This window comes from Neoarius graeffei, chromosome 21 (assembly GCF_027579695.1).
Source record: "Neoarius graeffei isolate fNeoGra1 chromosome 21, fNeoGra1.pri, whole genome shotgun sequence".
Classification (NCBI taxonomy): Eukaryota; Metazoa; Chordata; class Actinopteri; order Siluriformes; family Ariidae; genus Neoarius; species Neoarius graeffei.
In genome coordinates, this window is record NC_083589.1 from 62,774,475 (window position 1) to 62,800,519 (window position 26,045).

Below are 26,045 nucleotides of genomic sequence, written 5' to 3' on the forward strand. Positions count from 1 at the left end.
TCCCTCTGTCTCTCTTCATCCCTCTCTCTTCATCTCTCTCTCTGTTCATCCCTTGCTCTCTTTTCTCTCTGTCTTTATTATCTCTATCTCTCCCTCTCTCTCTCTGTCTCTCTTCATCCCTCACTATCGCTTTTTATTCCCACCTCCATCACACTTGATCCCCCTCTGTCTTTCTCTCTTTTTATTCCCCTTCTCTCTATTCTCTCTCACTGTTCATCCCTCTCTCTTTTCATCCCTCTCTCTTTCTCACCCTTATTATTCTTTCTCTCTCTCTCTCTCTCTCTCTCTCCCACCCTCTCTTTCCCTCTTCACCCCCTCTCTCTCTTTTTCTGTTTTTATTGTCTCTATTTCTATGTCCCTCTCTCTGTTTCTTTTCATTCTCTCTCTCTCTCTCTCTCTCTCTCTCTCTCTCAGCAGGATTCATGCGTCCACCGATGGCTCAGTGGTGTGAAGACAGGCTCCCGTCTCCGTCTCACTGTTAGTAGGTCAGTTCCTGTTTTAAGCTTTGATGCTCTTCCAGTGCTGCTGAAATATGATGAGTAAACAAATCAATTCCTCGCTGTACGCCACCTTGAAAGAGCCTCCAATCATCACTATGACCAAATTATATTAACATCACAGCCATCATTACAGCCAAGCAGTTACCATGGATACACGAGTCTCAGCCAATAAAATGCACCGTTCACCCACGACCAATTATACAACGGACACTGAAGATCCAGACAGGAGCCTCACCTGAGACGGAGACAGAGAGAGAGAGACAGGGTGAGGCAGAGCGACCGATAATGACAGACAGACAGACAGACAGACAGACAGACAGACAGACAGACAGATCACATGAGGGAAACAGAGAGAGAGAACGATCGAGAGAGAGAGAAAAAGAGCCATAGAAAGAGAGAGACAGATAATATCAGAGAGCTAGAGAGAGAGAGAGGGACAGAGAGACAAAAACAGGAAGAGAAAGATGGTCAGTGAGATAGACACAGACATAAAGAGAGAGACTGAGACACTGAGACAAAGATAGAGGGATGCACAGAATGAGTGATATATAGAAAAATAGACACAGGAAAAGGAAAGAGAAATTAAAACAGAGAAACAGAGACATTGGAAGAAAGAGATGGAAAGAAATGCAGAGAGAGAGAGAAAGATAGAAGAAGAGAGATACAAAGAGCGGGGGGGGGGGGGGGGGGGGGGTAAGAAATAACCAAAAGAGCCAAAGACATGGAAAGAAGGAAGGGGAGTTAAGATGGAGATCTAAAAAAGAAAGGCAGGATGAGTGTTAAAGTGAGTTTGTGATTGTGACAGGAGAGAAGGATGGAGAGAAAGAACAAGAGTGAGAGGTAAAGAGAAAAAAGATAAAAGAGAGACAGAGAGATGCAGCACAGCTTGAGGACTGAACTGGACATTTTGCAGCAACAATGCAAGGCATCTGAGATACACACACACACACACACACACACACACACACACACACACACACACACACACACGTGCGCGCGCGTCATTCAGCTGGAAAGTGCTGCAGTCTGAAACACAAATTGTTTTTCTGTCAAATACACTCAAGTGCACGCTTGGCAGGACGGGGCGTCGGGTGACATATGGGTTCAGTCCTGACACTTCCCAGGACACAGAGCCGAGCACGGAGCTCGGAAAAAACACGGATGGTGTGTGTGTGTGTGTGTGTGTGTGTGTGTGTGATGCCCTGTACTCGTTACACACTATAAATCATAGAAGAGAATCATTACACGTTTCTATAGGAAAGTTTACATGGTGTGATTTTCAACAAGAATGTGTTTTAATTGCACCTATATATGCCCTACATATGGCCTTTATAACACATTAATAAGCATTACATAACTCTTCCATAAACTGACGATGAAGAATTAACAAAAGGTTTACATCCAAACTTCGAGTATTAGTTTGTTTTTACTAGCAGCATATTCATCACACTTTAGAAAGTGATACATAATGAAAGGAACATTATACATAACACTACATAACAGTGTTATAAATGCCAATTTATTTACCACTTTAGTTTGAGGGAAGCTTAATCATTCGAGTTGTACTGAAATGATTCTTCAGAATAGTTTTTAATCAACGCTGACACGCTGACACTTCATAGAAGCTTTCTCCAAACTTCGTAATGCTTCATGTGCTGTTCATAAGATAAGCTTAAAAAATCAGAGATAGAATGCTCTAGAACTGTTGGTCCTTTTCTTCTTTCTTCTCTTTCATGTAAAACCAAAGCATTACAACTTGTGACTTTTGACATAAGCCTTATATAAATCCTTAACTGTAATTTATGGAAAAAAGGCTTATGCACTGCTTATGAATGTGCCTAGTAGGTTATGTCTGTTCAAATAAAGTGTTCCGGGTTGTGATTTAAAAATTATTTATGATTTAATTCAAAGCACGTAGTTTCTTGACCCCCTCAATGACAAACCTACAGAAACAGTTACAAAGCCGGGTCCAACAGGCTTCAGCTCATAAACACTGCTTTCATTGAGTTGACCTACATAAAACCTACATAAGTGACATTTTTTGATGACTTAAGGTTGTAGGTCAGAGTAGGTGACATGATCAACATGTAAACAAGTAAACTTTTAGTCTAACACATAACTGTAAATTCATACTGATACATTAACTGTTATAATTATGTTTGTGGGCTTGTGTCAGATGTCATGAAGGGCTTATGTAGGCATCACATAGCCCTATGAAAAGTGGTTCTAAGTAAGCTGTTACCTTAAGGCATACTTGTAAATTCTTTTTTATAGGTGTTAATATGTATGTAGGTTTATGTCAGTCTTATGTCGCTGTATGAACAACGTGTCAAAATAACCTGCTGTGATAAGACTTTTGTCTGACCTGTGTGTTTAAAGGAAAGCCTAACTGCAGGGAGTCCACTTGGACAGGAAGTCATGCCTTGTAGCAGGAAGTTGTAGAGTTGTAAAGTTGTTCTAGATCATGTGACCTTGTTGACCCTCTCTGATGATGCAACATCCTCACATCCTGTCTTTTAAGTCTGTGCATGTGGATAAGTTGGTGTACATCACATAAAGGAAAGGTGGATACAGAAGTCTGAAGTAAAGTAGAGAAAACGCCATCTGTCCATCCACCCATCCATCCCTCCATCCATCCATCCATCCATCCATCCATCCATCCATCCATCCATTCATCCACCTATCCATCCATCCACCCATCCATCCATCTATCCACCTACCCATCCATCCACCCATCCATCTATCCACCCATCCGTCCATCCATCTATCCACCCATCCATCCACCCATCCATCTATCCACCCATCCGTCCATCCATCTATCCACCCATCCATCCCTCTATCCACCTATCCATCCATCCATCCATCCATCCATCCATCCATCCATCCATCCATCCACCCATCCATCCACCTTTCCATCCATCCATCCATCCATCCATCCATCCATCCACCTACCCATCCATCCATCCATCCATCCATCCATCCATCCATCCATCCATCCATCCATCCGTCTATCCATCTGTCCATCCATTTGTCCACCCGTCTGTCCATCCATCCATCCGTCCACCATCTGTCCATTCACCCGTCTGTCTGTCCATCCACCCATCCATCCATCCATACATCTATCCCTCCTTCCATCTATCTACCAATCCATCTATCCATCCATCCAGGAACCACACTACTATTTAATTTATAATGAAATAGTTGTGATGTGTTTAGTGATTGTGGCGCTACTTTGTCAGAAATTTAGCGTAGGAATAGTGACGACGTTGGTGAAAGCACTGGACTGACAATCCCAGAATGCAATGCAGCTATACAACACTGAGTTACTGCAGAGACGATGAGATAAGAGACACTGATTGGTTGGTATTAGCATAAATGCTGAAGCTTAAAAGACTAAAGCGCCACTGTATTTTTCTCTTTAGATAGAGAATGATGCACTACTACCAGCAGGGCATTGTGGGTAATATAGGAAACCATTAAAGTGAAAACCCTGACAGGAAATATTGTTTGGCCCACATCTTTAAAATGCATGCTGGATCTGCTTAGTTACACACAATGGCCCAAACCCGGGTCTCATCATTTGCCCAGATGTAGCAGCCGGATATGAACCAGATACAAAACGCATCCGTACCAAGTCAAGTCAGTTTATTTGTATAGTGCTTTTAATGATACACATTGTCACAAAACACATTCTCAGAAAATAAAGTCCATTACTGTACCTTTAGGGGTACAACAGCTTGTCACTGGGTCAATACCCTCTAAGGTACTTATTGGTACCCTTTATATACTGTTTAGGAACATGTATGTACCTTTTTGGCCCTAAAAAGTTGCACATAGTTACCTTGAGGTCCAATAATGAGCCCTAGAGGGTATATTAGCGTATAGACTGTACCTTGGGGGACAGAAATGGACTCCTACTGTACCCCTGTTTCTGACAGTGCAGCTTTACATAAAAATAAAGACTTCAAACATTTATTTATCTCTTTGCCCAGATGTATTAGCCAGATATAAACCAGATGCAAAATGCATCTATGCCAGATCTGGGCTGCTTTGGGCTGGAACCAGCGTGGACCACACATTGCAGTTTGGATGTCATGCATTAATTGTTGTACTAACAAATTGTTTTTAAGGTACGAATCTAAGCTGGCGTGAATGTGGAAAATGTTGCCTTCCTGAAAATGGCGCTGGACCAAATCCTCTTGCTCTAGCAGAACAAATCAAACTTTCTGACTATGTTGAACTATCTCACTGTCTCTCTATGTCTCTCAACTGGCCTTTCTCACCCGCTCCCTCTGCTCCAGATCATCATCTGTTCTTAGGATCTCTAGTCCAGAGGGGGTTTGCGGTTGACAGATTGTGTCTCCCCTATTGAGCGATGTGCCCAATATGCCCTGTGTCACTCTGTAGACTCCCAAACCTCTACAGACTCTTGCTTCTCCATTACATACACACCTGCGTTTTTACAGCCAGGTTAATAGGTGTGAATGAACAAAGGAACATTGTCATGCCTTGTCAGCAAATTACGCCCCTCTTTTTTTTAACACAACTCTTGAAAAGTGTTATAAAAGAGGTCAAGCGGTGGCAGACGTCCCTCATCAGCATGGCAATTGCATTACCATATAAACAGCCAATATCTAGCTCGGTCTACAGTCCCACTTGGTGTGACCAGAGCTCGGCATTGGAGCTTGCACTTCAATTGATGGCATGACATGAAATGAAAAGGATGTACAAGAGAAGCCTCAGGAGGCGTCGGGTGCAAAAATCGTGGCAGTAACCAATACAGTGTACCGAGGACCAAGAATTAAATAAATAAACTTGAATCAAATGCTGCATTCAATGCCCCACTGTTGCTGGATTTACAACTTGGAAATTTCCAGTCGGTTAACTGCTAGTCAGACTTTCAATTTGGACCCAGGATCAAATTTCTCAATCAATTTATATAATAAATGCATTTATTCTACATCACTGTTGAATTCTCGAATGTGATTGGTCAGAAGGTCAGAACTGATATGAATGTGCTTGTTCTAATACATCCTTGTTTTAACAGGGTCTTCCACAGAGAATATTCAACTAATAATATTGTCAAAAAGTGCATAATCATTGATATGGTCATTTCAACTGCTTATAGCCACTGACGTTTCATGGATGTCACAATCTACAACATTAAATGTAATGATAAACGGATAAAAATGTTCTATAAGAAATAAGAAATTGTTGGAACATTGCTGTGGTATAAGAAGAATAAAACACTTCAGGATGTGCTGTTATAGGAAAATAAGCAACTTCAGCATCATACTGCATCACACCATCATGGATTATTTTCTTATAACAGCATACCTCCAAGCCTGTGTCAGTATTTGTAGCTAAGGTGATACAGTAAGTTCGGCTATTTGAGTGTTTGAGTCCAGGTTCTTACCATAGCTATTCAAAAAAAGCATTGTGACCTCACAAAAGACTTTTAACCAGTCAGAGACAGCTATGCAAATTATTAAAGGATGAGTGACACATTGCTGATTTGGTTAACAATCAAAGTGTCATGTTTTTTTTCCCCAACATGATGCTGAGGGAAAGTTGGTTCCTGGTGGTTGTCTCGATTCCGCTGTCATGTTGTGTTATGTATGAAAGAGTTAATGCTAAACCTCAAGCACAGAACGTACATGCGGCACAAGTTTTAAAAAATTGCATAGAAAAGACAAAAGATTTTGGAGATCAAACCTCGCAATTCAGCATCGAAGCCTCGTTTGTTTAAAGCAACACTGTATCTGATGTGAGACTCTGAAACTGTGCATGATGCATAAACAATACTTTTTTTATTTTAGGTGAAAAAACAGCATCTCTCCCTCTCTCTCTCTCCCTCTTTCTCTCGTGCTCTCTCATGTGGATTGAGGTAAAGTGTTCCTCAGAGAGAGAACATGAACAGGTATCTCTATTATTCTCCACCTTCATTAGCAAACCTGGGTTCTCGCCAATTAGATTTAAAAAATGCAACAAAACACATGCATTAGCAGGAATTGTTACAGCTCTGATGATGTTGATGATGATGAAGATGATTCAGAAGAATACTCAGGAGTGATTTCCGGGACCGTCCTCTCAATTTATTTCCTTTCATCTCAGATGCTTTGTTTTCAACTGAATAAATCTTAATAGGCTGAAAATTGGGGAAATCAGATGGTGTGTCGGGATGCAACTGAAATTACAGTGTAATCATTAATAATCTGTTATTTATTTGAACAATGATTTGATCCAAAATACACCGGAAGTGAATGATCTCAATGCGTACATGTGTACTTTCAGCTTTTAACCTTGCTTTCTTTGGAACGCTGTTTTAACTTTTATAATCATACTCAAATCTCCCAAATATTCTATTATTCACAGTAACAAGTAGCTAATGGGATATTTAACAGTTATTCCATGAAATCAAGTCGTACATGAGCTGATAGCGCTATAATCCATGTACGATGAGATTGAGTGGAATAACTGTTTTATTCTATCCACATTCACTGGATTTTGAGAGACAGAGCATTTTTATTTTTTGCAAAGCTGATAAATAAAATCTTTATACAAAATGTCTGACAAAATCATTTCTGCTTAGAATGTAAACAAACCAGTGAAATGACAGGAGCAATTTTAGATTAGATTAGATTAGATTAGATTAGATTAGATTAGATTAGATTAGATTAGATTAGATTAGATTAGATTAGATAAAACTTTATTGATCCCTTTGGGCAGGCTCCCTCAGGGAAATTAATTTTGTGAAAAATGCAATAATAATAATTCTTGAAAAATAAAAAGATATGTTCTTACCATCAAATACTTTTATTCCATATTTTGTTGTTTTTTAGTTTGTATTTCTTGTGGTTTTGTTTTTGAGTAGAGTTTTTATTTTGTCCTCGGTTGTTTCAGCAACACGCTCTGCCATTTTGTTTTTCTCTACTCACAGTATATGAGCTGATATCCTAGTAGTAGAGTAGCCAATCAGAGTGCGCAATTGCTCATATCCAGGGAATGTGGATACTAATATATATATATTACATAGACCTGAGTGTTTTAGTGTGAAATACACCACTAGTATTTTTCATCTGAGCTCCATCCGGGACACTGAGAACCAAAACCGTGACATAAATCTCTATCTGCCACTCGTGAGGAAATCGATGAATTGTTTTGATAAATTTGGGGACTTTTTGTCTGTGAATGTGTCGATATAATAAAAAGAAAATCACGTGTTGGCTTGAAGATATGAAGTTTATCTTCTCATGTTGAAAATATTTCACTCGTTCACTTCACTCAGTTGTGAATATGTTCACCACTCAAAGATAAACTTCATATCTTTGCGCCACTGTGTAACATCCTCTATATATTTGCACTGAATGCTTTATTTGATCTCTTTTTTTTAGTGATAAATCATTTATTTTTGCACATAATGTGCAAAGCTATGTATTTAAGTTTTAATTTCTTACTTAATTTCTAATCTCATAAAAATAACTTTTGTGTTACAGTGTATTATTCTCCATCTCATCTTAAAGTGTATGATCATATTATTAAAGCTTATTATTATATAGAAACATTATATTTAAATGAAAATTTGGCTTTTGTTTTAGAATCACTATTCAAAGGAGTCAGTTAAAATTATTCATGAGTCAGAATCCAATTTTAAAATGTGATCCAACATTTCAGTGTTAAACAAACAAACAAACAAACAAACAAACAAACAAACAAACAAACAAACAAACAGAAATTATTGGTCAGATTGGGAATGCCGATCTTCCCAGGTTATCCGGAAGGCTTTGGTTACTAGACTGAGTCTCTGGGATGGAAAACAAGCAAACAAATCAACTAGCTAACTAATAAACAAACAATCCTTAAGGTATTCTGTTGGACTGAAAGGATAAATAAAGTAAATTGAAAAGTTTGAACATATTTTGAACTGTGTGTGTGTGTGTGTGTGTGTGTGTGAGAGAGAGAGAGAGAGAGAGAGAGAGAGAGAGTATTATTAGAAGTGTATTATCATAACCCACAATCCTGAAATCATAAAATAATTCAGGAGTGTTAAATATCATTATCTATGTTAAATTCACAACTCACACCTGCTAATATAATATTATATATTTTTACAAAATAGATAAAACATTCTATCAATAAATTTTATGGAATTTGGTCACACTGAGTTGCTGTAAGATCTTTTTTCCAGCCTGGTCTTACACATAACAAGTCCCATGACTCGATTACTCTGAACATTTCAAACGTTACGGTTATGGCCAGGGGGTGGAGTTAGAGCTCGTACCTTTACTTCTATCAAACAAATAATTAATTACAAAGTGAATGACTGTCATGAACCTTCTTGAACTAAAATATAATGAGTAAAACATGTAATAAACATAATATTCATTTAAATTTCTACTTATATTCAGGTTAGATACAAACCAGCTGAAATCTGACTGAAGTGTAGTAGCGGAGTAAATAGTTTCCAGCCTTTAGTAGTGAGTCTGAATAATTCAGTAAGCGCAGTGAGATTAACAGGAAGGATACGCAGCTTTGACACTCTGTGATATTATCATGGTTGTGGTCTGTGATAGTGCTTATTACATGACTACAGTGAAGCAGGAAATGTCAAGAGCTTACATTAATAATTGAATAATTGGAAATGAATTAAGCTTCTACATTGTATTTTGTATATTCACTGAGCGGCTTCTCGTATCAAAAGAGCAAGTATAACAGAGCACAACCATGACTCTGAATGCTTCAGCACCTGACGTGTTAAACACCCTGAGAGCAGAGAGACAGGGGGCAGAAGAGAGAGACAGAGAGACAGAGAGAGAGAGAGTATTGGATTTGACAGTCTGGAACAGGACTTGGTAGACCCAGATACAGTGCAGAAAATAGTGCTCTTTAATTTATAAATGTGAGTGTGGGAAGGGGAACGTGGGAGAGTGCAGATCTCTGTGCAGGATGTTGATAGTGGATGTGGTCGTACAGTCGAGAGCAGTCAGAGAGGCTGCTGCTCAGAGGACTTCCAGAGGGGAGCCGCTTCCTCAGACAGGGTGAGAAGCCCGTTTTGGAGGTGTCGGTGTTGGACAGGGAAGAGGCGACAAAAGTCAGGGTTTCAAAACCCAGGGGAGCTGGTGAGGGCATCCTTGAGGTTCTGGAAGGCCTGTTCTGCTTGTGGTGTCCAGCTAACCTTTTCTGGCTCCCCTTTCCTGATTAGATCTGCGAGGCTGGGAGGCTAAAGAGGATAATTTAGGGACAAATATCCTATAATATCCCTCTCGCCCTAGGAAGGCATGTACCTATTTCTTGGTGGTGAGTCAGGGATAGTTAACTTTTTGTTTCTGTGGTTTCAACAATCCCCAACTGATGTGGTAGCCCAGGTACTGTGCCTCCATTAGCCCCAGGTGGCATTTCTTAGGGCTGGCAGTTAGACAAGTCTTTCAGAGTTCTTCCAGTAACCCTCGAAGGTGATGTAGGTGAGCTTGCCAAGTAGTGGATTGGATGACCACATCATTGAGGTAGGCAGCAACATATGGATGGTTGGGTCACAGCACAATATTCAATAAGTGCTGGAAAGTGGTGGGCACCTTGTAGAGCCCAAAGGGAAAGACCTGGTACTGCCAGTGCCCAGTGGTTGTACTGAAGACAGTCTTGGGGTTGGCATCAGGTAAGAGGGTGACTTGCCAGTAGTGTTTTGTGAGGTCCAGGGTGGAGATAAACCAAGCTCTCCCCAGGCACTCGATGAGGTCATCCACTCATGGCATGGGGAAGCTGTCATACTCTGACAACTGGTTCAGCTTCCTGAAGTCATTACAAAGGCAGAGCCTTCTGTTAGGTTTGGAGACAATGATGATGGGGCTGGACCAGGGGCTGCTGGACTTTTTGATTATACCATCCTGGAGCATGCGGGCTACTTCTGCCTCAGTAGCCTGATGGCCTCTGGGACCCAGTAGGTCCTTTGTTGAATCACCACTCCTGGTGGTGTCTTAATGTCCTGTTGAAGCACTTGTTTCCACCCAGGCTGAGAACATGTCCCAAAATTGATTTTTCAGTTCCTTAAACCCCTGCTTTTGAGCTGGGGTGAGCTCCTGAGCTGGGGTGAGCTCCTCTCTTTTGTGTACATGCATGTGCTCCTTAATTATGGGGGTTACTGCCTATCTGCTCTTGCATGCCCTGCACATATTCGATGGTGGAGTGGAAAGGAGATGGATGCTTCTCCCAGGATTCTTTGGCCATGTCAAGAAGGCCCCAAGACCTTCGACTGAACAGGAGCTCGAAGGAGGTGAACCCAGTGGAAGCTTGAAGAGTCTCCCGAACAGTGAACAGCACATAGGGCAAGAGCATATTCCAATTCTGGACCTCTTCATCCATGATTCATTGGCGCATCCATTTGAGTGTTTGGTTGAATCACTCAATGAGTCTATCTGTCTGAGGGTAGTAGATGGAGGTCTGTAGGCTTTTTATCTGCAGTAGTGGGCAGAGGTCCACCATTAGTCTTGACATGAAAGTGGTGCCCTGGTCCATGAGCAGTTATTTGGGAATGCCAACCTGATTGAAGAGGAGCATCAGCTCCTTGCTTATGTTTTTGATGTAGCTTTGTGGAGGGGAATGGCCTCAGGGTAATGGGTGGCATACTCTGTGATCACCAAGATGTATTCATGACCACCAGCGGACTTTGGGAGTGGCCCTACAAGGTCCATTCCCACACACTCAAATAGGACTTCACTGATTGGCAGAGGGATTAAGAGTGCTGGGGTTGGTTTCAATGGTGAGGTTTTCTGTTACTGGAGGCACCATTGGCAAAAGTTTTTGACCTCTGTGACCATGCCAGGCTAGTTAAACTGGTCCCGGATCTTATCAAGAGTGTTCTAAGGCCCCAGATGGCCACCTAGTGGGTGGGTGTGGACCAATGTCATGACAATGTCAATCTTGCTTCTTGGAATGGCAAAGGGATCAGAGCACTCAATGTGGTGGGTGCAGTGATAGTGAAGTAGCCCATTCTTCACTATGAAATTGGCTGGGGGGAGTGTCTGCATCAGATCTTGGTTCTCCCCTTTTGATCTGCAGCACCTGACCCCATCAATACTTCAGCTGGTTGTCTGTTGTGGGGCTGGAGCTGCCCCCTCCATCCAGTCATGGCAGGACACTCCGAGAACCCAGGCCAGTCTATACCTACTAATAGAGGCACAGGGAGATCAGGGATTAGACCTATTGTTAGTGGCCACTCACCTTCTCGGTCCCCCACCTGGACCTCAGCCACTGGAAGCTCTCTCATGTCCCTGTGTATGCAGGTGACAGCCAGGCTTCCACAGGATTGGGCAGATTTGGAGAGGACCAAAGGATTCATTTGTGCTTCATAATACACCACATATTTTAAATGGGAGGCAGGCAGGCCAGTTTAGCACTTGCACTTTTTTACTACAAAGCCATGCTGTTGTAAAATGTGCAGAAAGTGGCTTGGCATTATCTTTCTAGAATAAGCAAAGGCATCCCTGAAAAAGATGTCCTCTTGATGGCAGCATGTTGCTCCAAGACCTGTATGTACCTTTCATCATTAAAAGCACCTTCATGGACGTGCAAGTTACCACAGAACACTCTTCCACCTTGCAATCTGTGGTTGGTTGAAGAGAGCAACTGGACTTGCTTGAAGATTCTTGAAAACGTTTCACCTCTCATCCTAAAAGCAAATATGTTTCTACGCACTTTGGGATGAGATCCCTATGAGAGGACTTCCAGAAAACTGGCAGACATCTTAGCCAGAGAGGATCGTTCATTTTTGTCAACCTGGAACGACCTTCATTGAACAGAGGTGGGTGTCTATGACATCTTTTATCAGCCACCTACAATGCAGCCATCAGCATTCTGATTCGGATTCTATGATGATCCATGAGAGGATAAATACTGGATACTCCCTATTAGTCAGACAGAACTGAGGATGCCTTTAGGATGAGAGGCGAAACATTTTCAAGAATCTTCAAGCAAGTCCAGTTGCTCTCTTCAACCAACCACAGATTACTATGTACCTGGATGACTGAGATTCGTCACAGATATGTCTTCCACCTTGTGCTCAGATGAGCTCGGGCACTAAGAATTCTGTGATGTTTCTGGATGTTGTTGATATATGGCTTTCGTTTTTATGATAGATGCAGAGATGAACTGTGTTTACCATCAATGGTTTTCTGAAGTGGTCCTGAGCCCATGTAGGGTAAAATCATGTTGATTTTTAATGCAGTGTCACCTGAAGGATCAAAGGTCACAGGTGTTCAGTGTTGGTTTTCAGCCTTGTCCCTTACATCAGAGAGTTCTCTGGATTCTCTTAATCGTTTGATATCATGAATTGTCGATGGTGAAATCCATAAATTACTTGCAACTGTACATTGGACTATTTCCCCATGCAGTTTTTCACAAAGTGCAGAACCTTGTCCCATCCTTACTTGTGAACAACTGAACCTTTCCAATTACCAGTGAACCTGTTTACCTGTAGAATGCTCCAAACAGGTGTTTTTTGAGCATTCCACAAATTTCCTAGTCTTTTGATACCCCTGTCCCAATGTTTTTTGGAATGTGTTGCAAGAATCAAAATCAGAATGAGTGTATATTTAAAACAAACAAACAAACAAACAAACAAAAAAAACAATGCAATAAATTTTTATCAGTTTGAACATTAAATATCTTGTCTTTGTATTGTATGCTATTTAATATAGGTCATAAAGGATTTGCAAATTTGCAGCATCCCAACATTTTTGGAATCAGGGTTGTACAAAAGCAGCAACAACAACAACAGCAATAATAATAATAATAATAATAATAATAATAATAATAATAATAATAATAATAATAATAATAATAAATTCTTATCAATGGATAAACTGAATGATAATTACCATATCTTTATCTGGCATCATCTTTTGCTTTAGTCATGTATCCCTTTTTACTGCTTTAGTGTGTGTCGTACACATTAGTACAAAGTATGTGTCCCAGCTGCAGCATGTGTGTTGAAAACAGAGTATCAGAAAGAGTGTGTCTAGCTTTATTTGTGTGTATGGTTGTGTTTATCTGCCTGTATGTATGTAATACATGATAAATACATATGATTGTGTGTGTGTGTGTTTCCCTGGGGTTTGGGCCCGTGTGGTGATGGGGCAGATGGGATAACATATGACACGTGAGGGTGTGGGGACACTGAGACTCTCTCTGTCCATCTGGACTCCCCTCTGATCCACCCTGCTTCCCTCTGCCGTGTGTGTGTGTGTGTGTGTGTTCTCTCCTGTATGATACTCTGTGGTCTTGTTGATGAAAGCAAAGAAATACTTTGCCGTAAATTAAGTCTGTTTAATTAATCCTAATGGTATAGAAGTATCGAAAGGAAACGTGTTTGCGTTTTATTTAATTTTGTAGGCGTGGCTAAATGTAAATCAGTTCTGAATATGCCTTTTGGTCATTTATGGCTGATGTTTATCAGTGTACGCACATGAAATGAAAGGAAATCAGTGAAAGTGAAACTTCTGACTGTGTAAGCTATGTTTCAAAGCAACAAAGTCTTTCATGTTATTTACTGTACATTTTGTGTACAGCAATCATCATCTAATAGCATTTGATCAGATTCACTTCAGTTTTTTGGGTTCATTAGATTCCAGAAAGTCAAAATGGCATCCTTTAAACAGCTTTTCATTATAATCTTTTAAAGCTGACAGAAAAACACAAATGTTAATATTTGGAAGAAAATAATACTGAAATCATTTGTTTGTTGGAGGTTCAGAGGAGAGATGCAGCTCTGGTACCCCTTTTGCACCAACAGGGAATGGGTTGTGTTTTAGTTTGTGCAACAAATTTTGAACCTCTCAGAGCATTTTGACCAAAAGTAAATTAGTTCATAACCTGAAAAGTCAGTTCTCAGCAGGAACCAAAATATAGCTGGTTTTTCCAACTCAAAACAAGATGTCATCAGTGGGCGTGTCTTTAATTTGGAGAGGAAACAGAGCGCAGCAATGGAGAACACAACAGAAAAAGATATAACCTTTGGAAAAAAATGGAACAAAAACAAATATCTGCAATAACAGAACAAAAGGTCGCAGGTAATCAATGTGCTCCGCCATCTTGCTGCTACTGTTTACTCCCATTGTGAATTGTGCCACGCCCTCCGCTCATGATGCATCCTTGATTACAATGGTTCTGCTCAAAACTGGTGAAAACCTGACCCGGTTTGCTGGCACTTGGGATCAAAGAATCCTGAAGGGAACCGGTTCAAGACCCCATTCACTGTTGGTTGAAACATGGTGTCAGTGAACTCAAAATACAGCGTATTAAGATTTTGTACAAAATACAGTAGAAATATGGTTTTAATGTGTTTAGGTTGGACTACAGGAGCAAACTACTGACAAAAACACTGAATAGTTCATCTCCTAATTATAGATATTCTGCAAGCAGGGTTGCCAGGTTTCATGTATAATATTGATGGTTCACAAATAAATACTCATTTTTCTATTTTCCCTGAAGAGACTGAAAATAAAAAGAAATAATCAAAATAATTTCTGAACATCATGAGCTAGGGGAAAGTCATTTTGTGTTTTTTTTTTTTTTTTTAGTTGTGGGTTTTTACTGCAACAGGGCAACCCTACACATAAGCTTCCACAGGCTGCTTACACATTAAAACAACAACTTCAGGACTTTTTTTTTTTTGTCATGATTTAGTTTTGTGTGACAGCATATTAGAGTTGTTGTAGGTAAAAAAAAAAAAAGAACAGAGCGGAGGGAGGGAGGGGTAATATTCCATCAAAAAACAAGGAAAAATTGTGTGGGTAGTTTTTTTTTTAAAGGTCCCCTTGCATCGTTTTTTCATTAATTGTGCGGTGGTCTCTAGTATGAATGAATGCCCTGTGAGCCGGTTTTGGTGAAAAAAACATGCTGTGGTTCTCCTGTTTCAGGCTGTTCTAGTTTGGTGGAGGAGCGGGTGGCGGGAGAACGACAGGATTTCAGCTCTTACTCATTAATAATCATGACATGTAAACGTGTTACCTCTGATTGGCTAACAGCACTGTGACGCTCCCTCCAGTGGGTCAGAACAAGCGGATGTGGGTGTCTTACTACGGCGAGAGAGAAGGAACAAACCGCGAAGGGAAAAATACCGCGTGCTGACATCATTGAGGTACGACGCGAGAAAATAAGAAAAAAATTCAACAAATGTTTGGGTTTTTACTGAACAAACAAATGAATAAAATGAATGAGTGACTTAAAAAAAGAATGTGGGCGTCTTTGTAAAAACTGTTTTGATTGGCGATTATGGTCTCGATGTCGATGTTTTGACCAATAACAATGTAGATAACACGAATTTTACATCACATTCAACGAGATTAAACGAGACTAAAGATGACGACTTACAAATAACGTGTAAACATCGTTGGAGTTAATAAAGTTTGAACAGCATGAAGGAACACACCCCAACCCCCCGAAATTAATAAAAAAATTCTCAACGTATTTGGCATAATATAAAAAGCTCGTTTTTTACTCAGAAAAAGTGGAAAACTCTCATCCCTGCCGAGCTCGTGACCATGTCATGCATGCTAACGTGGAGAATATGAACATGCTGATTTGTAACAAAAACCTTCAAACAAAAAGTTCATGTTTTACTTACAGCTTGTGAGCTGGTGGTCGAGAAGCAAAACCTCTACTGGAGGCACCGAAGTTTGAAAAGTCCCTGTGGTTGAAATGATCAGAACACAGCACTAACGCTGCATTACACTTCGCTGGTGGCGTTCCAAAGATAAATTCCAACCATTTCTTCTTCACCTCTTCTATCTTGGGCAAGAAATGCAACGTTGATGTGTTACTGCCACAAATAACACAGGCACGAACTTGTTCAGACATGTTTTCAACTTGCTGTTAGGTCCTCTTCGTTAGCTACTGATGAGATGGGCTCTGCTCAGTGTTGCCAGATACTGCTGACGCTTTTCAGCCCAAAATATGTTCAAATCCGCCAAAATGCACTTAAAACCTCCCAATCTGACAACACTGGCTCTGCTATCTCTCCTCGCGCTTAAATCCGAACTTCCTTCCCGTGGGCGGTCGCAAGCCAAGGTGGGCGAGGCCATGAATACTAATTTACGAAGTGACGTAAGATCGTATGGCTTTTTCAGATCCGCTCGTTTTTCCGACTATTTTCTTTCATAAGCTAATACAGGGAATGGGGGTAGAACTACATTTTCACATGCAGCATGCATATGCAACTCGGAGTGAACTATGGTATTAAACGCTTCTGGTGGAAGGGCACCTTTAAGTTTTTTTTGTCAAGGAGCCACAAAGCTTCACTTTGCAAGATCGGATCAACATTATCATAGCACAGATGCCACGGCTGAGCCCAGAGTTACAGGAAATGAAGTCCTCCTTGATCCCACAATATTAAAGAATAAAATGCTAAGAGATTTTCAACTACATTTCCCAGAATGCACTGCATCCAGGAAGATGTGATTGTTGTCTCAGACAATATTTTTTTCATATAAATTTGTGACTTTTTAATTTCTGAACTTCTGAGTTTTTGTCTCATAAATGTACAACTTTAATCTCTTTCCTCAGAATATTACCCCCCTAGCTCCATACATACATATATATATATATATACACACACACACACACACACACACACACACACACACAGTATATCTCATCTCATCTCATTATCTGTAGCCGCTTTATCCTGTTCTACAGGGTCGCAGGCGAGCTGGATCCTATCCCAGCTGACTACGGGCGAAAGGCGGGGTTCACCCTGGACAAGTCGCCAGGTCATCACAGGGCTACACTGTATATATATATCCACATTCACTGGATATGAGCAATTGCGTGCTCTGATTGGCTACTCTACTACTAGGATATCAGCTCATATACTGTAAGCAGAGAAAAATAAAATGGCGGACATGTTCGTGAACCAACCGAGGACGAAATAAACACTCTACTCAAAAACAAAACCCCCAAAAAAAAGCAAAAATATTTTGATTGCCAAATTGGTGAACCAGTTCAAAATTAAAATTCTTTTGATTAACTTGCGTGGATTATTTTTTGTGGATGTGTCCATATAAAGAACATTACACGGTGGTGTGACGATATGAAGTTTATCTTCTTGTGTGGAAAATATTTCACTTGGACGCTTCACTCACTCGTGATATATACATTCACCACGCGAAGATAAACTTCATATCTTCGTGCAACTGTGTTATATCCTCTCTCTCTTTATATATATATATATATACCTACAATGGCTCTGATGTGCTGTCATACTTTTGTGTGATCCTGAAACACACATTTATTCTGAAGTTTTCTGGCAAGCTTTCCATTGAAACCAAAACAAATGAAAAAAATATTAAAAGTACTCCATGTTTTATGTACTCAGCCCAATTAATATATTCAGTTACATCCATAACAAACAGGCAAAACACACACACACACTTTTTTCAGATTCATTTGTTTACAGTATATTATATTCAGAGCAGAAAATTTCCACACACACACACACACTGAGGCGAATCACACAGAGGCGATACAAATGGAACCTGGGCGAGTTTATTCGGCTGCATCCCAAACCTCACTGAAGTGCACTAAAGATAATTGTGTGTGTGTGTGTCTGTGTGTGTGTGTGTGTGTGCGTGCGTTTAAACAGTAAATGACATGCAGTTTAATTAGTAATGAGTGAAATCAGCAGTTGGGCTGCTTGCACATGACAGAAGGTGAGACCTGTGTGTTTGACAGATCACATTTAAATAACAATCTACTTCTTCTTGAATGATCCCAGTCCATCAGGTTTTAGCCTGCCATACACACACACACACACACACACACACAGAGTGCACTGTAGTTTAAATGAATCACCTCGTGTTGTATGTCAGGTATGAAAGGAGGTTGTTTGAAATGTATGTTTTGTCAGACATGAGGAAAGCATGTGTTTAATTTTTCCGATGAGACGGAGGCTGGGGCTGAAGCCTCATTAGCATATCAAAGAGGCAGCCGCGGCGGGCTAATGGTAATTACACTGGCCAACAATTGATGCTCGCTGGTTGGATCATGACAACAAAAAAAATTATTATTATTATTTTTTTTTTTGTGTGTGTTTGTGTGTGTGTGTGTGTGTGTGTAAGAGGATGGGGTTGGAATTGGCCAGGGCTTTCAGGTTATGTTAATACAGCTCATCTATTTAATTAGCACTGCAGCACGTGTCTTATTTTAACGTGTGTGTGTGTGTGTGTGTGTTGGAAGGAGGAACTTTCTGGAATGGATGGTCCATAATGAGCACCGCAGTCCGCCATCGACGATTCTTTGATGGTCCTCCTGACTCCACCCTCTTCCTTTCCACCTCCAAATTTGTTCCCGGAAGGCAGAGCCGGCAAAAACCTTTTGGTTGCTCCAATAACATCGACTCGTGACATAAGCAGAGATGTTGATGTCGTAATGTTGTGATCATGGATGATGAAGTCTGCAGGTAGAAACGCCTTGTTGATGACAGAGATCTGTGAAGAACAACCAGATGGGGTCGAGCTGACAGGAAGGCTACGCTAACACAAATAACCACTGTTTACAACCGAGGTGCACAGAAAAGCATCTCATAGATTGCATGGGGTTCCCATAGATCGCATCGGGTTCCACTGCTGTCTACAGAAGTGTGGGAAATATACTATGCACATTCGAAGTCGATACCATTTCACTACTACAGTGCCTCGATATGATCGATCCATCAATATGCTTACAATACTGCAAAAGTAAGCATTACGCTATGGATTTCCATTTTCAGTTGATTAACATCACATTAACATTGTGAACATGGAATAAATTAGGGATAATTTACAGCAAGGTGGGCATTATTGCGAAATAAACCCTGACAGGTTGATGCAGCTACACGACTACTGACACAAAATACTGACTTAAAAATTATTTTACTGCTTCCACTAATGACAGTCTGTTATACAGAAATAATACCATAGAACGTTGCAATTGACCAATCAGAATCAGTGTTTAAACATGACCCAACTTTCATTGTCCTGCCTCACAAAAAGGGGGCATGTCCAAAACACAGGGCTTTGCCCCTTCAGCTGTTAGCTAGTTGTGCTGTCCGAGTCACGCAGCTCTCTGTAGCGCCAGATGTGTTTTTGAATCTTGCGTTCTCCAATGCCCAATAAGGACGTCCCTAATGCCATAGTGGTTTCTTTAGCTAAGGATTGAATCAGCGAGGAAAAGCTGCCTGAATATCAGCATTATAACTCCCCAGGAAGCCAAAGTGCTCCAGAACACCAGACCTTAAAGGTTTCTGGGGATCTTCCCTGCTGAACACAACAGCTAGTATGTTAATGTATTCACATGAGGAAAGACAGTGTGCTTCGGAGAAGCATGTTGTCACATCTCCTGATTCAAGATAAAAAAGTTACTTTTTCAAAGGTAGGAGGTTTACATGTTTATTACGTCTCACACAGTATAAGCATTATTTATGCAGAGTGTTGTTTGAAACATACAGTGGTGCTTGAAAGTTTGTGAACCCTTTAGAATTTTCTATATTTCTGCATAAATATGACCTAAAACATCATCAGATTTTCACACAAGTCCTAAAAGTAGATAAAGAGAACCCAGTTAAACAAATGAGATAAAAATATTATACTTGGTCATTTATTTATTGAGGAAAATGATCCAATATTACATATCTGTGAGTGGCAAAAGTATGTGACCCTTTGCTTTCAGTATCTGGTGTGACCCCCTTGTGCAGCAATAACTGCAACTAAACGTTTGCGGTAACTGTTGATCAGTCCTGCACACCGGCTTGGAGGAATTTTAGCCCGTTCCTCCGTACAGAACAGTTTCAACTCTGGGATGTTGGTGGGTTTCCTCACATGAACTGCTCGCTTCAGGTCCTTCCACAACATTTCCATTGGATTAAGGTCAGGACTTTGACTTGGCCATTCCAAAACATTCACTTTATTCTTCTTTAACCGTTCTTTGGTAGAACGACTTGTGTGCTTAGGGTCGTTGTCTTGCTGCATGACCCACCTTCTCTTGAGATTCAGTTCATGGACAGATGTCCTGACATTTTCCTTTAGAATTCGCCGGTATAATTCAGAATTCATTGTTCCATCAATGATGGTAAGCCGTCCTGGCCCAGATGCAGCAAAACAGGTCCAAACCATGATACTACCACCACCATGTTTCACAGATGGGATAAGGTTCTTATGCTGGAATGCAGTGTTTTCCTTTCTCCAAACATAACGCTTCTCATTTAAACCAAAAAGTTATATTTTGGTCTCATCCGTCCACAAAACATTTTTCCATTAGCCTTCTGGCTTGTCCACATGATCTTTAGCAAACTGCAGACGAGCAGCAATGTTCTTTTTGGAGAGCAGTGGCTTTCTCCTTGCAACTCTGCCATGCACACCATTGTTGTTCAGTGCTCTCCTGATGGTGGACTCATGAACATTAACATTAGCCAATGTGAGAGAGGCCTTCAGTTGCTTAGAAGTTACTCTGGGGTCCTTTGTGACCTCGCCGACTATTACACGCCTTGCTCTTGGAGTGATCTTTGTTGGTCGACCACTCCTGGGGAGGGTAACAATGGTCTTGAATTTCCTCCATTTGTACACAATCTGTCTGACTGTGGATTGGTGGAGTCCAAACTCTTTAGAGATGGTTTTGTAACCTTTTCCAGCCTGATGAGCATCAACAACGCTTTTTCTGAGGTCCTCAGAAATCTCCTTTGTTCGTGCCATGATACACTTCCACAAACATGTGTTGTGAAGATCAGACTTTGATAGATCCCTGTTCTTTAAATAAAACAGGGTGCCCACTCACACCTGATTGTCATCCCATTGATTGAAAACACCTGACTCTAATTTCACCTTCAAATTAACTGCTAATCCTAGAGGTTCACATACTTTTGCCACTCACAGATATGTAATATCGGATAATTTTCCTCAATAAATAAATGACCAAGTATAATATTTTTGTCTCATTTGTTTAACTGGGTTCTCTTTATCTACTTTTAGGACTTGTGTGAAAATCTGATGATGTTTTAGGTCATATTTATGCAGAAATATAGAAAATTTTAAAGGGTTCACAAACTTTCAAGCATGACTGTACAAATCAAACAATGATACAATACATCACATTGTTACAGCTCCAATATACATACACTGTGTACGTTTTTTTATATTTATATTTATTTATTTATTTAACTTTGCGGGCGGCACGGTGGTGTAGTGGTTAGCGCTGTCGCCTCACAGCAAGAAGGTCCGGGTTCGAGCCCCGTGGCCGGCGAGGGCCTTTCTGTGCGGAGTTTGCATGTTCTCCCCGTGTCCGCGTGGGTTTCCTCTGGGTGCTCCGGTTTCCCCCACAGTCCAAAGACATGCAGGTTAGGTTAACTGGTGACTCTAAATTGACCGTAGGTGTGAATGTGAGTGTGAATGGTTGTCTGTGTCTATGTGTCAGCCCTGTGATGACCTGGCGACTTGTCCAGGGTGTACCCCGCCTTTCGCCCATAGTCAGCTGGGATAGGCTCCAGCTCGCCTGCGACCCTGTAGAACAGGATAAAGCGGCTACAGATAATGAGATGAGATGAGAAAAAATACAAAAGTATATTAAACATTCCACACAATTAATTGCAGCAGCTGACTGCAGTTTCCTAACTACAGCTGGTATTGCACTTTAAACAAATAGTTTTCCAAGTATGAGGATTGTCCACATCATAGTTAATCAGTAGGGCAGAGTTGTAATATTCATACAGCAGGCTCTTAAACTGATTTAAGGTTAAATTAGGCTGTTTTTATACTACTGAGGACCAAATATCTCCACGACAATAGTAAATTCTGACAATATTGACCTTGTGGGGACATTTGGATGGTCACTGCAAGGAAATTGTTGTTGTTGTTGCTTAACAAACAAAAAAGGGCCAAAAAGTTTCCTTTTCATTACTGAGGTTAAGGTTGGGGTTAAGTTTAGGTGTGGGGACAGCATTCATTTACTGCATTCGTAAGTATATCAGTGGAAGGTCCTCATAAGGATAGTGAGACAACTGTTTGCGTGCGTGTGTGTGTGTGTGTGCACAAAAACATGAAATGAAAAATGAGAGTATTGGAGTATTATAGAACCTGAAAGAAACTGTGTGTGTGTGTGTGTGTGTAATGGCAGAGAGAGAGGCTCAGAGCAATAGACTTGTGATGGGTCAATTTCAGTGAGGTGAGCAGGACGGGAAATTACGAGAAGAGCTGATGATCACAGAGAGCTATTTGACTCCTTGTGCATGTCTTTGCGTGTGTGTGTGTGTGTGTGTGTGTGTGTGTGTGTGTGTGTGTGTGTGAGAGAGAGAGAGAGAGAGAGAGAGAGAGAGAGAGAAAGATCAGACTGTGTTTATCATATAAATCATTTCTGTATTTCCTGAGACAAGGGAAAAAATCGTGTATTTTTATACAGATGTTCAATTCGCCTGCCGAATCGTTTCAGGTAAATATATCTTTAAGCGTACATGTGTGTGTGTGTGTGTGTGTGTGTGTGTGTGTGTGTGTGTGTGTGTAGATTGAGAGTGAAATATGCGAGATGTATGATTTGTACTCAAATAAACTCTTTCTTTGCGACAAAAGTTTTTTTTTTATGGTGTGACTAATGAATTAGTGAAGACCTTCTCCGTCTCCTGCTTGTGCTTAGATTATCAGAGAGAAGAGTGTGAGAGTGTCAGTAGGTCATAAGGCCCAGTTGGAAAGACCTCATTAATAAACACAGCGAGTGTGTGAACAGCCATGCTGTTATCACGCTGTATAACAACACAGTGACGAGGGAACTCGCTCAGGAACATCCACGCAACGTCTGTGCCCCCATGTGACCCGCCCAATAAAGAGAGACTTGCAGACCATCAGGTTTCTGAAGTGAAAATATTGCACAGAGATATAGAGCACGGCTTGAGGGAGGTGTGATGCAGAGACGTTAGCGCTCTCTTTCGTACATCCAAACCTCTCAGGCTGCCAGCGTGTGTGTGTGTGTGTGTGTGTGTGTGTGTGTGTGTGTGTGTGTGTGTGATGTCTAAATTAGACTGAAGTGGAGACAATCAATGATACACTCACTGAGTTGACAGAACTCTCTCTCTCTCTCTCTGAGTGCATCATCCTCTCACACTTCTGCATGCCCTTGAGAGGAAGTGCCCTGCCGCCTGTAAGTGAGAGCAAATGTCCTGCTATGAAAGAAAGAGAGAAAAGAGAAAATGAAGGAGAGAGTGGGAAAGAGTGGCAGATGGACGCACAGGAAGCCGATGCCTTTGTGAATGTTTCTATGAGAGCTTTGTCTTACTCTCAGAAATTCTCTCAATGTTGTTTCAAAAAATTAGTTTTCAAATCAAGTTCTTGTTTTTTAGTTCTATAATCTTGAATTTATGGTGTCTTCTAGGTCTAAAAGATCCGAATTCTATTTCGTAGAATCTTCCAGTTCTAGAATCTTCAGGCTGTATAATTTTCTAGTTCTATGATCTTGTAGTTCAAGAATGTTCTAGATCTAAAATCTTCTAATTCTTGATGTATAAACTTGTAGTTAGAGTATGTTCTAAAGTAGAATCTTCTAATTCTAAAATCTTCTAATTTTGTTTCTAGGTCTGAAATCTAATTCAAATTGTATAACCTTCTAGTTCAAGAATTTCCTAATCCTTGGACCCTTCTAGTTCTAGAATTGTATTTGTTGATTTTTCTAGTTTTATAATCCAAGAATCTTCAAGAAGATTTTTAAAAACTTTTTAAAGTTCAAGAAAACTATAACAAGTATATAAACTCTACTTTTCATAGTTCAAGAAGCTTCTACTTCTAAACTTTTCTTGTACTTGAAATCTTCTAATTCAATAATCTTCTCTTTGGAGAATTTTCTAGTTCTTAGAACCTTCTAGTTCAAGAATTACATTTGTAGAATTTTATAGGTTTGGTTCTACTTCTGGAATCTTCTACTTCAAAGATGTCTTAGTTATTGGAACCTTCCAGTTCTAGAACTGTATTTGAAGAATTTTCTTATTTTACAATACTCTAGTTTCAGAATCTTCTATTTCTAAAATTTCCAAGTTCTTGGCAACTTCAAGTTCTTGAAACTTCTATTTCTAGAATTTTCTAGTTTCATAGTCTTCTACTTCAAGGATGCTCTAGTTCTAAAATCTAATTGTAATTATAGGATTTTGTAGTTCAAGAATGTCTTAAAGTATGTCTTGTGGTTCTGAAATATTCTAGGTCTAGAATTTTCTAGTTACCAAATATAATTTTCTAATTTTAGTTCTAGAATCTTGTAACTCAACAATCTCTTAGTTCTTGGAATCTTCTAGTTGTAGAATCTTCAATTTGTAGAATTTTCAGTTCTATGATTTGTAGTTCAAGAATTTTTTTTATCTAAAATCTTCTAATTCTAGTTGTGGAAACCTGTAGTTAAAGCATCTTCTCAAGTGGGTGTTGCAGTTCTAGAATCTTCAAGTTTTAGAATTTTCTTGTTCTATGATCTTGTAGTTCTAAAATATTTTAAAATTCAGTGTAGAATCCTCTAGTTCTGGAACCTTCTAAATTCTTGGAATCTTTTAGGTCTGCAATCTTCTAGTTCTAAAACTTTCTGGCTCTAGCTGTAAAATCTTCTAGTTCAAGAATTTTAATGCTGTAGAATTTTCTAGTTCTATGATCTTGTAATTGAAGAATGTTTTAGTTCTAAAATCTTCTAATTGAAGTTGTAGGAACTTGTAGTTAAATATTTTCTCAAGTAGATTCTTGCAGTTCTAGACTCTTCAAGTTGTTCAATGTTCTAGTTCTATGATCTACTAGACCTAAAATATTTGAATTCTGGAACTTTAAAGTTGTAGAATTTGAAGATACAAGTTACACAGTACAGTGGGGCAAAAAAGTATTTAGTCAGCCACCAATTGTGCAAGTTCTCCCACTTAAAAAGATGAGAGAGGCCTGTAATTTTCATCATAGGTACACTTCAACTATGAGAGACAGAATGGGGGGAAAGAATCCAGGAAATCACATTGTAGGATTTTTAATGAATTAATTGGTAAATTCCTCGGTAAAATAAGTATTTGGTCACCTACAAACAAGCAAGATTTCTGGCTCTCACAGACCTGTAACAACTTCTTTAAGAGGCTCCTCTGTCCTCCACTCGTTACCTGTATTAATGGCACCTGTTTGAACTCGTTATCAGTATAAAAGACACCTGTCCACAACCTCAAACAGTCACACTCCAAACTCCACTATGGCCAAGATCAAAGAGCTGTCAAAGGACACCAGAAACAAAATTGTAGACCTGCACCAGGCTGGGAAGACTGAATCTGCAATAGGTAAGCAGCTTGGTGTGAAGAAATCAACTGTGGGAGCAATTATTAGAAAATGGAAGACATACAAGACCACTGATAATCTCCCTCGATCTGGGGCTCCACGCAAGATCTCACCCCGTGGGGTCAAAATGATCACAAGAACGGTGAGCAAAAATCCCAGAACCACACGGGGGGACCTAGTGAATGACCTGCAGAGAGCTGGGACCAAAGTAACAAAGGCTACCATCAGTAACACACTACGCCGCCAGGGACTCAAATCCTGC

The 26,045-nt window shown here is 40.2% G+C and overlaps 1 protein-coding gene across 2 annotated transcripts in view; it reads left to right on the forward strand.

Moving 5' to 3' along the window:
* sox5 (SRY-box transcription factor 5) overlaps nt 1–26,045 on the forward strand; it is a 524,923-nt gene that overhangs the window by 62,561 nt on the left and 436,317 nt on the right. The window contains exon 2 of one of the 2 annotated variants that reach the window (XM_060903479.1): nt 415–485. The gene's annotated coding sequence lies outside the window, so the exon portion shown is untranslated. The remainder of the gene's footprint in view (nt 1–414; nt 486–26,045) is intronic. The other variant, XM_060903480.1, reaches the window with a different exon arrangement.